Raw genomic sequence first — 9,962 nt, 5'->3', positions numbered from 1 at the left:
TAAACATAACATATTATATATATATCGGGAATTAATAATATAATTCTGCTTGAAAATTTTAGAAATATTCCACTACAAAACAATAAAGTGTTTTTGAGGTTAATTTGAGGTTGAAAGGTGTTACAAATATATACTTGAGGTAGAAAATGAGGTTGAGCTTTTTCACCAAAAATTACCTCCTCAATAAACCTCAATTACAACCTTTTTTACACCTCATAAAATTAACCTCATATATAGCTTAGCAATACTTTAAATTGAAATTCGGTGAAATTATTCACATCTCAAATATACTTATTTGCTTAAAGTGTAGAAAATAACCTGTTAACTTCAAAAAGTACCTATCTAAGTTTTTTGCTCTAGGGTAAATTCATATCAACCTCAAAACAACCTCAAGTGGGATTAAAACAACTGCATGCATCTTGATTATAAACCTTGGGAAACTGATTTTTTAAGAATGGCTTTGAAGTCAACTTCAAATAAACCTTAAATCTATCTTATTCATTTCAAAACAATATAAAGTCTAAAAATATTTAAAAAATAACGGGCTAGCAGAAGCATAAATAAAATAAACTAAATACATAAAGATATGAACAATAAAATAAAAGCAGACGATAAAATTAGAACAACAGAGAGTTGTTGATTTTTTGGAGATTAGTTTTTGAATTTGTTTATACTATAACCCGTTACGGATCTTTCCATGTTTTTTTGCAAGTTTATTCTAACCGGTTACGGGATTTTCTATATTTTATTGAAAGATTTTTAATAACCCGTTACGGGTAATTTAATGTCGTTACTGTATTTGTCGTTGTGGAATAAATGTTTTTCTAATAAAACAAAAAAACTGTTTCTTTATATAGCTTGATACGTTACAGCTATATTTAAGTGATGGCAGCGTCGGAATCCGTTCCAGAAATGTTTTGCTAAGTTTTAAGACAAGAAATGGTGAAAAATATTATTGTTATTATAGATTTCCTACTTAAGAAAAAATTAGAGAATGAGATGTTTAAAATTGATGCCAAGAAGTGTAGAATTCGATGGTACTTCGAACTCTTTGAACAGAAAGCGAAGAGATTTAGGGTGAATTTTGATCTTTGGTTTTCGTATGCTTTACAGCTTATTCCTGCTGAAAGGCCAGAAAGCTATGATGATGATTATTATTTCGTTAAAGAAAATCTCATTGCCAAATTTCAGTATGATCCACAAGATATTATGTGTGATAACAATCGCAAGAAAGAACATTTTAATGAGAAATGGAATTCGCCAAGTATTGTGAAGAAATTTAAATCTGAACGTAGATGTTTCCATTGTGGGGAATTAGGATACTTTAAGAAAAACTGTAGACATCGAGATTCAGAAGAAAATTGCGATAGAAGTTGTAAATATAGTAACCAACAATCCGACTATAAAAATATATCGCCAAATGTTTCCCGAAAAGTACCAAATTTCTATATTGAAACAACAGTTAATTCGAAGTACAGAGTCAAATTTTGCTTAATATTTGCAAATTAAGTGGCACTAAGTCTGGAAATGTTGCCAAGAGTAATTCTGAAAGAAGCCAATCGACTTCCAAAAGAACAATAGTCTCGCCAACAGTTGTACCAGAAGAAGTGTATAAGTAAATAAGAATGTGATTATTAGAGTGGGAAGAAAATATTTTTAAAAAAGTGTCTAATTAGAGTTCCCCAAGTTTTGAAGAGAATAAAAGAAAAAGAAATAAAGCTTATTTTCGTAAGGAATTCGAAAAATTTGATGAAAACATTATAGAAAGTGTTAGAAATATTTTTATGGAGGATCGGAAGGAACAGAACCAAATAGTAGGAGCAGAAATAGATATGATATTGGAAGTTAGTCCATGTGTACTAAACACAAAAATAAAAAGTGCAGTACCAAAAGACGAATTGTCGACGGAGTTTCTAGAGAGATAGTATAGGTGGTAGAAGAAAAGGAATAAAGTCATCCAAGAAAAAGTTGAGATGAAAAATGAAGGAAAAGATGATTGCCAAGTCAATCTAGTATGTCAATCTAGTGGTAAAAATTGTAAAAGAAGAAATAGCGCACCTAAAGTGCGAGAAAGAAGCATCATATGCAGATATTGTTTCGTCGGAAAATTGTGAAATAATTTTGGTTGAAAATAAAAAAGTTTGCCAGAAAGAAGAAAGAAATGTAAGAATTTCGGAAGCAAAATCTACTAAAAATCATGTTAGTACTGAAACATCAATTATGGAAGAAAAGGTGAAGATTGATTCCAATAAAGGTGGCAAAAATTGTAGAAGAAGAAATAGCGCACCTAAAGTGCGAGAAAGAAGCATCATATGCAGATATTTTTTCGTCGGAAAATTGTGAAATAGTTTTGGTTGAAAATAAAAAAGTTTGCCGGAAAGAAGAAAGAAATGTAAGGATTTCGGAAGCAAAATCTACTAAAAATCATGTTAGTACTGAAACATCAGTTATGGAAGAAAAGGTGAAGATTGATTCCAATAAAGGTGGCAAAAATTTGCCAGAGATAGTCGATGACAAAATGGGGACTAAGGCATTAGTTACAGAGAAACATAAAATATTTTCGACTGAAATAGTATCGAATAATGCTAAAGAAATAATTGAAACCAAAGTGGTTAATTTGCCGTGTAGGCATGAACAATTTTGTTCAAGATAGAAAACTTCAGCAAATGCTAAACAAGTAAAAATATTTCATAACAGCTTTGTTAAGAATGGAAGTGACCAGAAAATGAGCCAATGGCGAAAAAGCAATGCCAAAAGGAAAAGAAAAAAGAACTTTGATAGAATTAGCGTCACGCAAAGAGTTAAACTAAAATGGTCGCCAAATAATTCTGATGACAAATTTATCGATACATGATTGAAGCAAAAAAATAATCGGTTTCGAGGAAACTTAAATTTTGAGAGCCAAAAGTAATTTTGATCATGGAACCAAAGCGAACAAGTATAAGTGCAAAAGATATGTGCCAAATTGGAAAAATTACAGTGTTAATAAAGTAGGATTGAAAGAAAAGTTCAGTCATTGGTGCAAGAAACAGAAATCTAGTGTGCTTGGAAGAGTTATTAAAATTTGCCAAACAAATTAATCAGTGGAACCGGAAGTTTAGGAAAAGAATTGTGGTGATACAAAAAAAAGTTCGTAAAAGAATATTAACATCTACCGAACTACAGAAGTCATGGCACTACGAAATTCGTCAGTTACCCCGAATTTAGCTAACGTTTTAAGAGTGAAAGTAAAAATAATAATGAAAATATAATCTTTAATCGCCAAACGATAGCAGTAAAGTAAAACGATATTTAAAACATAGGTTTTTTGTTATTAAACTATAAAACTAAAACAGTTTAAATATTATTCAAGATAGGTTTTGTAAACTGTTTCACTTCAAGTGATTTTTATTTAAATAATAAGATTTTTTTTGCTATTTCTTTAGTTCTTTTGCTTTGTTTTAAATATAGTTTATATAATTTTAAATATTATGTTGTGATGTTATGTTCAGATAAGTCTTATTTCCTTATTCATAAGTACAATTTAATTTTTTTAAGAATTAACTCGTAAAGAAATTAGTTGCTATTAAAGTTTGAATTAAAGCTTTAATTAAGCTGGAAACATAAGATAAAATTGTATTGAAGTTTTTGAAATTGAACCAGTTAAGTTTAATATTAAAAGGTGTTTAAAATGATTATACTTGAAAATGAAACATAAGTGTTAAGCGAATTTGTTTGTAGAGAAAAGTGCTAGTGTTCTTAAATATGTTATTTGTTTTAGTTATGCACATAAATATTAATAAGATTGAGTTGGAATCTAATTATATGAAGTTTAAGAAAGATAAGTATATTGTTTGGATTTAAAACTATACCAAGATAAAAATAAGCACTTAGAAAAAAAAATCTGGTTAGCTTCAGTCTTTAGATATTGTTGTATACATGTAAATAGTTATATTTCTTTGTATTTATTCGGCGTTTATTTCGACGTTTTTTGTAAAATTTTATTCTAGTGGTACTTAAGTTTATATTTTATAATATATTTTTTCTATTCATTTTCCCACCATTACATATAAAGGATTTAAAAGTATATATTTAACGCCACTTGACACCAAAACTTTCAAAGATAAGGACCGCTTCGCGGCCCAGATCCACAGGACAAGACAAGCAGCAGATCTTTCGATGGTAATTATTTTGAAGCTTTGAGTTTTAAATGTTAGCCCCTCTATTAAATATTTGATTATGTAGTAGTTGGCAGTCCTGAATCTATTATTGCATTTCAATAAGTTTTTTTTAACACCATTTGAGAAATATTTCACCAGAAAGAGTAAAAGTTAGCGGGTCTGTCACGTGGTGAGACTATTAAAATGTTTGCAAAATTACCTAAAATTCTGAAAGCTTTAGTTTCTTGTTCTCTACTACTGTATTAAATATCCTTCAAAAAGCGTAGCAGCTTAGAGACCTGCATTTTTTTTCCAGTTTTAATGTGAAAAAAAATCGAACTACCACAGTTTACTTATTTTTGTTTTTCCTTTTAGTGTTGGATTCATCTGGGAAAATACCAAATGGTGTGATGGGCGGAAATCCTACCGCGTTTGGCGACTTTGATACATGTCTTCAAATAGAATCTCCAAGTCGAAGTTTTCATGGACAGTATTGCCGTATAGATTTAGATTTACAATTGCCGGAGAGACCATCGATGTCACCAATAGAAATGCCAATAGAAGCCATTCATAATCTGTTTGAGCCTAACACAGTAAATAGCTTTAAATGAGTCTTTATGTAACATCATTGATTTAACCCGACATCATTTCATACATCTGCCATGTCACTTATTTACCTAACATTAAATACTTAATATTTTTTTTATCCTGCAACATAATTGTTTTAACAACGACTTTAATTTCTAAATTTATTTCTGATTAAATTCATCTCTGTCATTTTCCTTCGGATTCTAACTAATTAAATACTGGCGTATAACTTATCTAGATCTGAATGATATAAAGAGTATTTCATATTACCTGAGTATGTCATTCCCCTCCTCTTGAAGTTTAACTTTTAAGAGCGTTATTTTGATCTTCAGGCAATGTGTGATAGTTGTATTTTTTGATGAGCTTGATTTTATTTTATACTGATGTAAGTTATAAAAAATGTGTATTGCGTCAGTTTGAGCTCTTAAAAATAACTTCATCCCTGTAGAAAATTTCGAAGTTCAAGGTCATCTTTAAAAGTGTAAGCCGGTTTCAGTAATATTTCAAAGTTTTGTTTTGCTTTATTATTAGTACACCGATGCCTAGTTATAACCTCTTTTCCATGGGGCATTATTCCTTTTTAGAGTTATGCTGAGTCAAAGTTATTGAAAAATTCGGTCTGAAAATTGAATTACATCACCCCAATTACATCCTACTGAATCTTAAATCTTAATTAAGTAATTTGTAATTTAATCAAGTAAATTTCCAAGCTTGTATCTCTGATATTTACTTGAAAGATATTTATATCCTATCACTCTGTTTATCATTTCAGAAACGATTATATAACGTTTTTAAATCTTCATGGTAATATGTGATAATTTTTTCATAAGCCTTGACTATCCAATTAATAACATACGCTATCTAAGGGAAATGATTGACAACAAAAACAGTGACTTGGAGGTTAAATGTATCAGCAACGAACGCCTCCTTTCACAATTATATCTTTAATTACATACAGAGTTCTTATAAAATCTCTATTTTAGCTTATTTTGAAGGAAAGAATCCATTGTCACTGTCCCGTGAATGCAACTTTTTTCTTAAAAATAAGGCAAAGTCTACTTGTTTTTTCTATTCCGCGTGTTAGTAATTATTACATTTACAAAATGTATTAGTTAGTTTTTTTGAGCTGCAATGCTTTGTTGAGAAAAGTTTAATGAAAAAAATGCAGGATTTCTGAAAGTTTGAATGGTTATATCAGCTAAAATTATCGATAACTCAGGAAAGTTCTAGGTCACAGAGCTAGTCCTATTAGTGAACTTTAATATTTAGTAAATAAATTATTGGAATTCTGTTGTTTAATTTGTTGTTGATTTTCAGGGTCAAAACTAAATTTTTCACTGCCATAGAGAATAACTCTGAAAAGCAAGAATCCTTTATGAAAACGAGTGCATGTCCGTAACTAGGCAGCAATATACTAATAATATAGAAAAACAAAACTTTGGGGTTATTGTTGCTTCAAATGAAATTTCAATGTAATAATGTAGACTTTGAAATTTTCTGAGGGAGAGAAAAGTTTTTTAGGAGCTCTAACTTGCACAATATTCATTTTTCATAACTTACTTCAATATAAGAAAAATCAATCTAATCTAATTATAAACTATCAAAATGTTAAATTTTAGTCTGATTTTCTAAAAAAAAATGGCTTTAAATACCTTTAAAATAATATTTATTTTATTTTTAGGTAATTAAATGCTGGAATATGAATTGCAAGGGACCAAGTAATAAAAAAAATAGTTTATATTTCATGAGGATTACATTAATATAAGCCACCCGCCCTAAAAAAGAAAGTTTTAGGTACTCCCCAAAAACTTTTAAGCTTATTTTTTGTTTGTAATTTTTAATGTTCCAAAAGTTAGAATTCAATGTATATTGATCTTAGCTATAAAATTAGTTTAATTTTCTGAGGATGACAATTCCTTTCCCCCCTAAAACGATAAATTCTATATTTTTTCCAAATAAAACTTTTTTACAGAATTTGTTTTAAATTTTAAGCAATTAAAAGTTAAGACATTTGTATTTATTCGAATAATAAAAAAAATTCTTATTCCCAGCGGATGATATTCCCCCTCCTCTCTAAATCTTTAAATTTTAAGTACAAAAAAATAAACAAAATATTTGCTTACATTGTTTTTTATAATTTAGAAGATACTCAGTATAGTACTTTCATAAAATTCTACGCTGTTCTTCAACATTGCGAAATTATTTATGTTGGTTGCTACTGAAAAAAAAGTTCCCAAAAATATTGAGGTTGAATAACCCTTACACTATAACACTATGTCAGGAAATTTTTTGTTTTAGCCATTTTGCACTTTCTCTTTTTTTAAATTTCGATGTTAGAATACATCTTCAAGGCTGCCAACTTTCTACGCTTTTTGTAAAATTTACTCTAGTGGTAGCTAAGTTTATGTTTTATTTTTTATGAATTTAAATTTATTTTCCACACCGCTACATATAAATGATTTAAAAGTTCATATGCACCGCTACTTTGTTCAAGCTCTATCGCACAGTGGGCCAGCATCCAAGATTTCGTGGCCAAAATTAGTATTTCGATAAAATTTGTTTCAGAATTTGGGGGTTTTTATGTGCAGGTAAATTGAATTCATAGTTGAAATTTTGAAATACACTAAAAATACCAAAAACAAAACAATATGGCGGCTGAAATATGGTGAGCAAAAATAAAATACAAATATAATATTCAAATAATTAAATATAGCAATGAAAATATAATAATTTTCGTAATTTTATATTAAAAATGAAAAACAAATTACATTTCCGAAGTAATATTAAAAAGTAACGCGAAAACGTGAAGAAAAAAAACATAATTTTTGTTTTTCGGTATATTTAGTTCACCTTTGCAATATGAGCAAAATGGGGCAGGTTTTTTCGAAACAAGAAACATCAAGGAAGACAAAAAACTTTTTGGAGATAAGTTTCGAAAGTGATTCAAACATTTTAAAATGTCAAATGATGAGATATAAACTATAAGTTTGTCAAGAGTATTAACTAATCCAACAAATTGAAAAATTGTACTATAATTTCAGGCTAATTACTCTGATAAAAATGTAACAGTAAGGTGAAATTCCTATATATATATATATATTTCCTATATATATTTTTTTCTGCATAATTCATAATTGTATTGAATGCTCCAAACAACTTTTTCCTTTAACCGATCTGAAGATGGCTCTGAGTATTTTTCTTTCAAACATAAGTAGTTTATTTTTCTTAGTTACATACAGTCATTTTGGTATTAGAAATACAATCATGATAACAACAATAACAGGCAAAGCAGTTATTGTTGAACAAGATGTTGATCTCCTCATATTTCTTAGAGCTCTTGTTATTTCTTAGAGAAAATTAAATAGTGCTTTCAAATAATTGTATTAAAAAAAAAATATTAAATTTTGTCTTCGAACCTAATGAAGGGAAATGTGACAAATTAGTATGACATTAGAGTAACAAAAATTCCTGCAGTTTTAGCGTTTAAACGATAAAAACCAGTTTTTTAAAACATCGTCACCCTCGTATTTTGAGGGTAATAAATCCAAATTTGATTTAAAAAAACGGCGTTTTTAAATCAAAGAAAAATATATTCCCCCTCAGTTACAAGATATAGCCCCTAAGATATAGCTTTTTGCTATGACATTATACAGAATGAAAATTCAACAAATGTTATAAGGGTGATGTGTTTTTTTTCCGCTGACAAAGAAGAATATAAAGATACACATGATTCGGATCGTTTGACTTTATATTATATTCACAGAATGTGAATATCTTAACTATTGATTGATTAATGGAATATTCTGTTTGTAATAATTTTAAGCACTCGTCCCACAACCTTGTATTAATAAAAAAGTTTTTCCTTTTAATCTGAATATAAAGTTTTTTTTTAATGTTTAGAGAAAAGATATTGAAAACTTCTTATTTATTTATTCCTCTATTCTAGTTGATGAATGACTTAGTAAAATATGCTCAATATTTTTATATTGCTCAACCAAGTTTGAATGCCTGCCTTCCATCATCTTGTTCAAAAGAAGACGTAGCAGCTTTGTTTTCTAACAGTATGTAAAATAATTTATTTTTTGTATGCTTTTTTATTTATTTATTTACTTTTATAAATAATAAAAAGTGGGGCACATCTAAATTTACCAAGAAGAGATTTTTCTTAAAAAAAGAAGAAAAAAAACAGTAACAGAAGTATAAAATATGCATGTTTTTAATTTGCATTGATTCAAAATTATTTTGACCAAGATCCAGGACAAGTTCCTATTGCTGCTAAGTGATCATACTTTCGGGACAGTTTTCAAATGTATTCAAAAAGATATCAACACGATAATAAAAAACAGCAAGTGTCTTAACCCTTAGACGCGAATTTTTATTTAAAATATTTGTCATACTTTTTCTTTATTTTGTATTTATTTAGATTAAAGTAAGTGAAAAATAATATATGTAGCATTTTAATAACTTATCATTATAAAATACAGCATGAATCTCAGGTGCCCTTTTCTACGTTAAAGCTAAAATCTTCTAAACACTGCTTACTTCCAAACAAAACAATTTTTCGTCGAAATTGCAATTATAGTTATTTAGGCGAGAAACAGTTATTTATCATTCGTCATCAATATCATTTATCATATAATTTTAAAATCAATTATTGTTAATTTTTTGAATATGAATGAAAAAAAAAAATTTTTTTTTTTGGATTTTATGTTTTAGTACAAATATAATTCCGATTAGGGATTTTTTTAGTAACTATTAAACTGTTTTTAATAATTTAAAATACTGAAATATATTTTTGCTTTTAATTAGATCGTCAGAAAAAAATATAGATGTCCAATCTTCGTCAAAGGGTCAATCCAATAACACCCAAAATTTTAAATAACAATAATGTAAAAATAGATATAAAAAAGAGTAGTAGCATTAAATGAATTGTGTAGTTTTTTTACATTAGCTCAGCGATTCTCAACCTGTGGGGTGCACCCCACTTGGTGGGCGCGAGCACACTAGGTGGGTGGCGCGAGAATACGTGTGCACAGGCGAGAATACACGCGGAAAGCGCACATACACGTAGAAAACAAAATACATTTCGACTTATTTAATAACTTATAAAACAACTTATTAAATGATAACTTAAGGTGGGGAGCCAAAGGTTGCTTTGTTTAGAGGATTTTTTCTAATTTTCTGGTTAAGTCTGTGTGGCTGAAATTTTTTTTTGTAACATCTTACACTTATCTC

At 28.6% G+C, this 9,962-nt stretch overlaps 1 long non-coding RNA gene across 1 annotated transcript in view; it reads left to right on the top strand.

Annotated features, from left to right (window-relative positions):
* LOC139425118 (uncharacterized) overlaps nt 1-4,723 on the top strand; it is a 13,336-nt gene extending 8,613 nt beyond the window's left edge. Inside the window, exon 3 of the long non-coding RNA XR_011636343.1 lies at nt 4,515-4,723. This is a non-coding gene — a long non-coding RNA (uncharacterized lncRNA). The remainder of the gene's footprint in view (nt 1-4,514) is intronic.
* The last annotated feature ends 5,239 nt before the right edge of the window (nt 4,724-9,962 follow it).

Source organism: Parasteatoda tepidariorum, chromosome 1, assembly GCF_043381705.1.
Source record: "Parasteatoda tepidariorum isolate YZ-2023 chromosome 1, CAS_Ptep_4.0, whole genome shotgun sequence".
Lineage (NCBI taxonomy): Eukaryota > Metazoa > Arthropoda > Arachnida > Araneae > Theridiidae > Parasteatoda > Parasteatoda tepidariorum.
The sequence above is the reverse complement of the archived record's forward strand: the minus strand, read 5'-3'. Positions and strand labels throughout refer to the sequence as shown.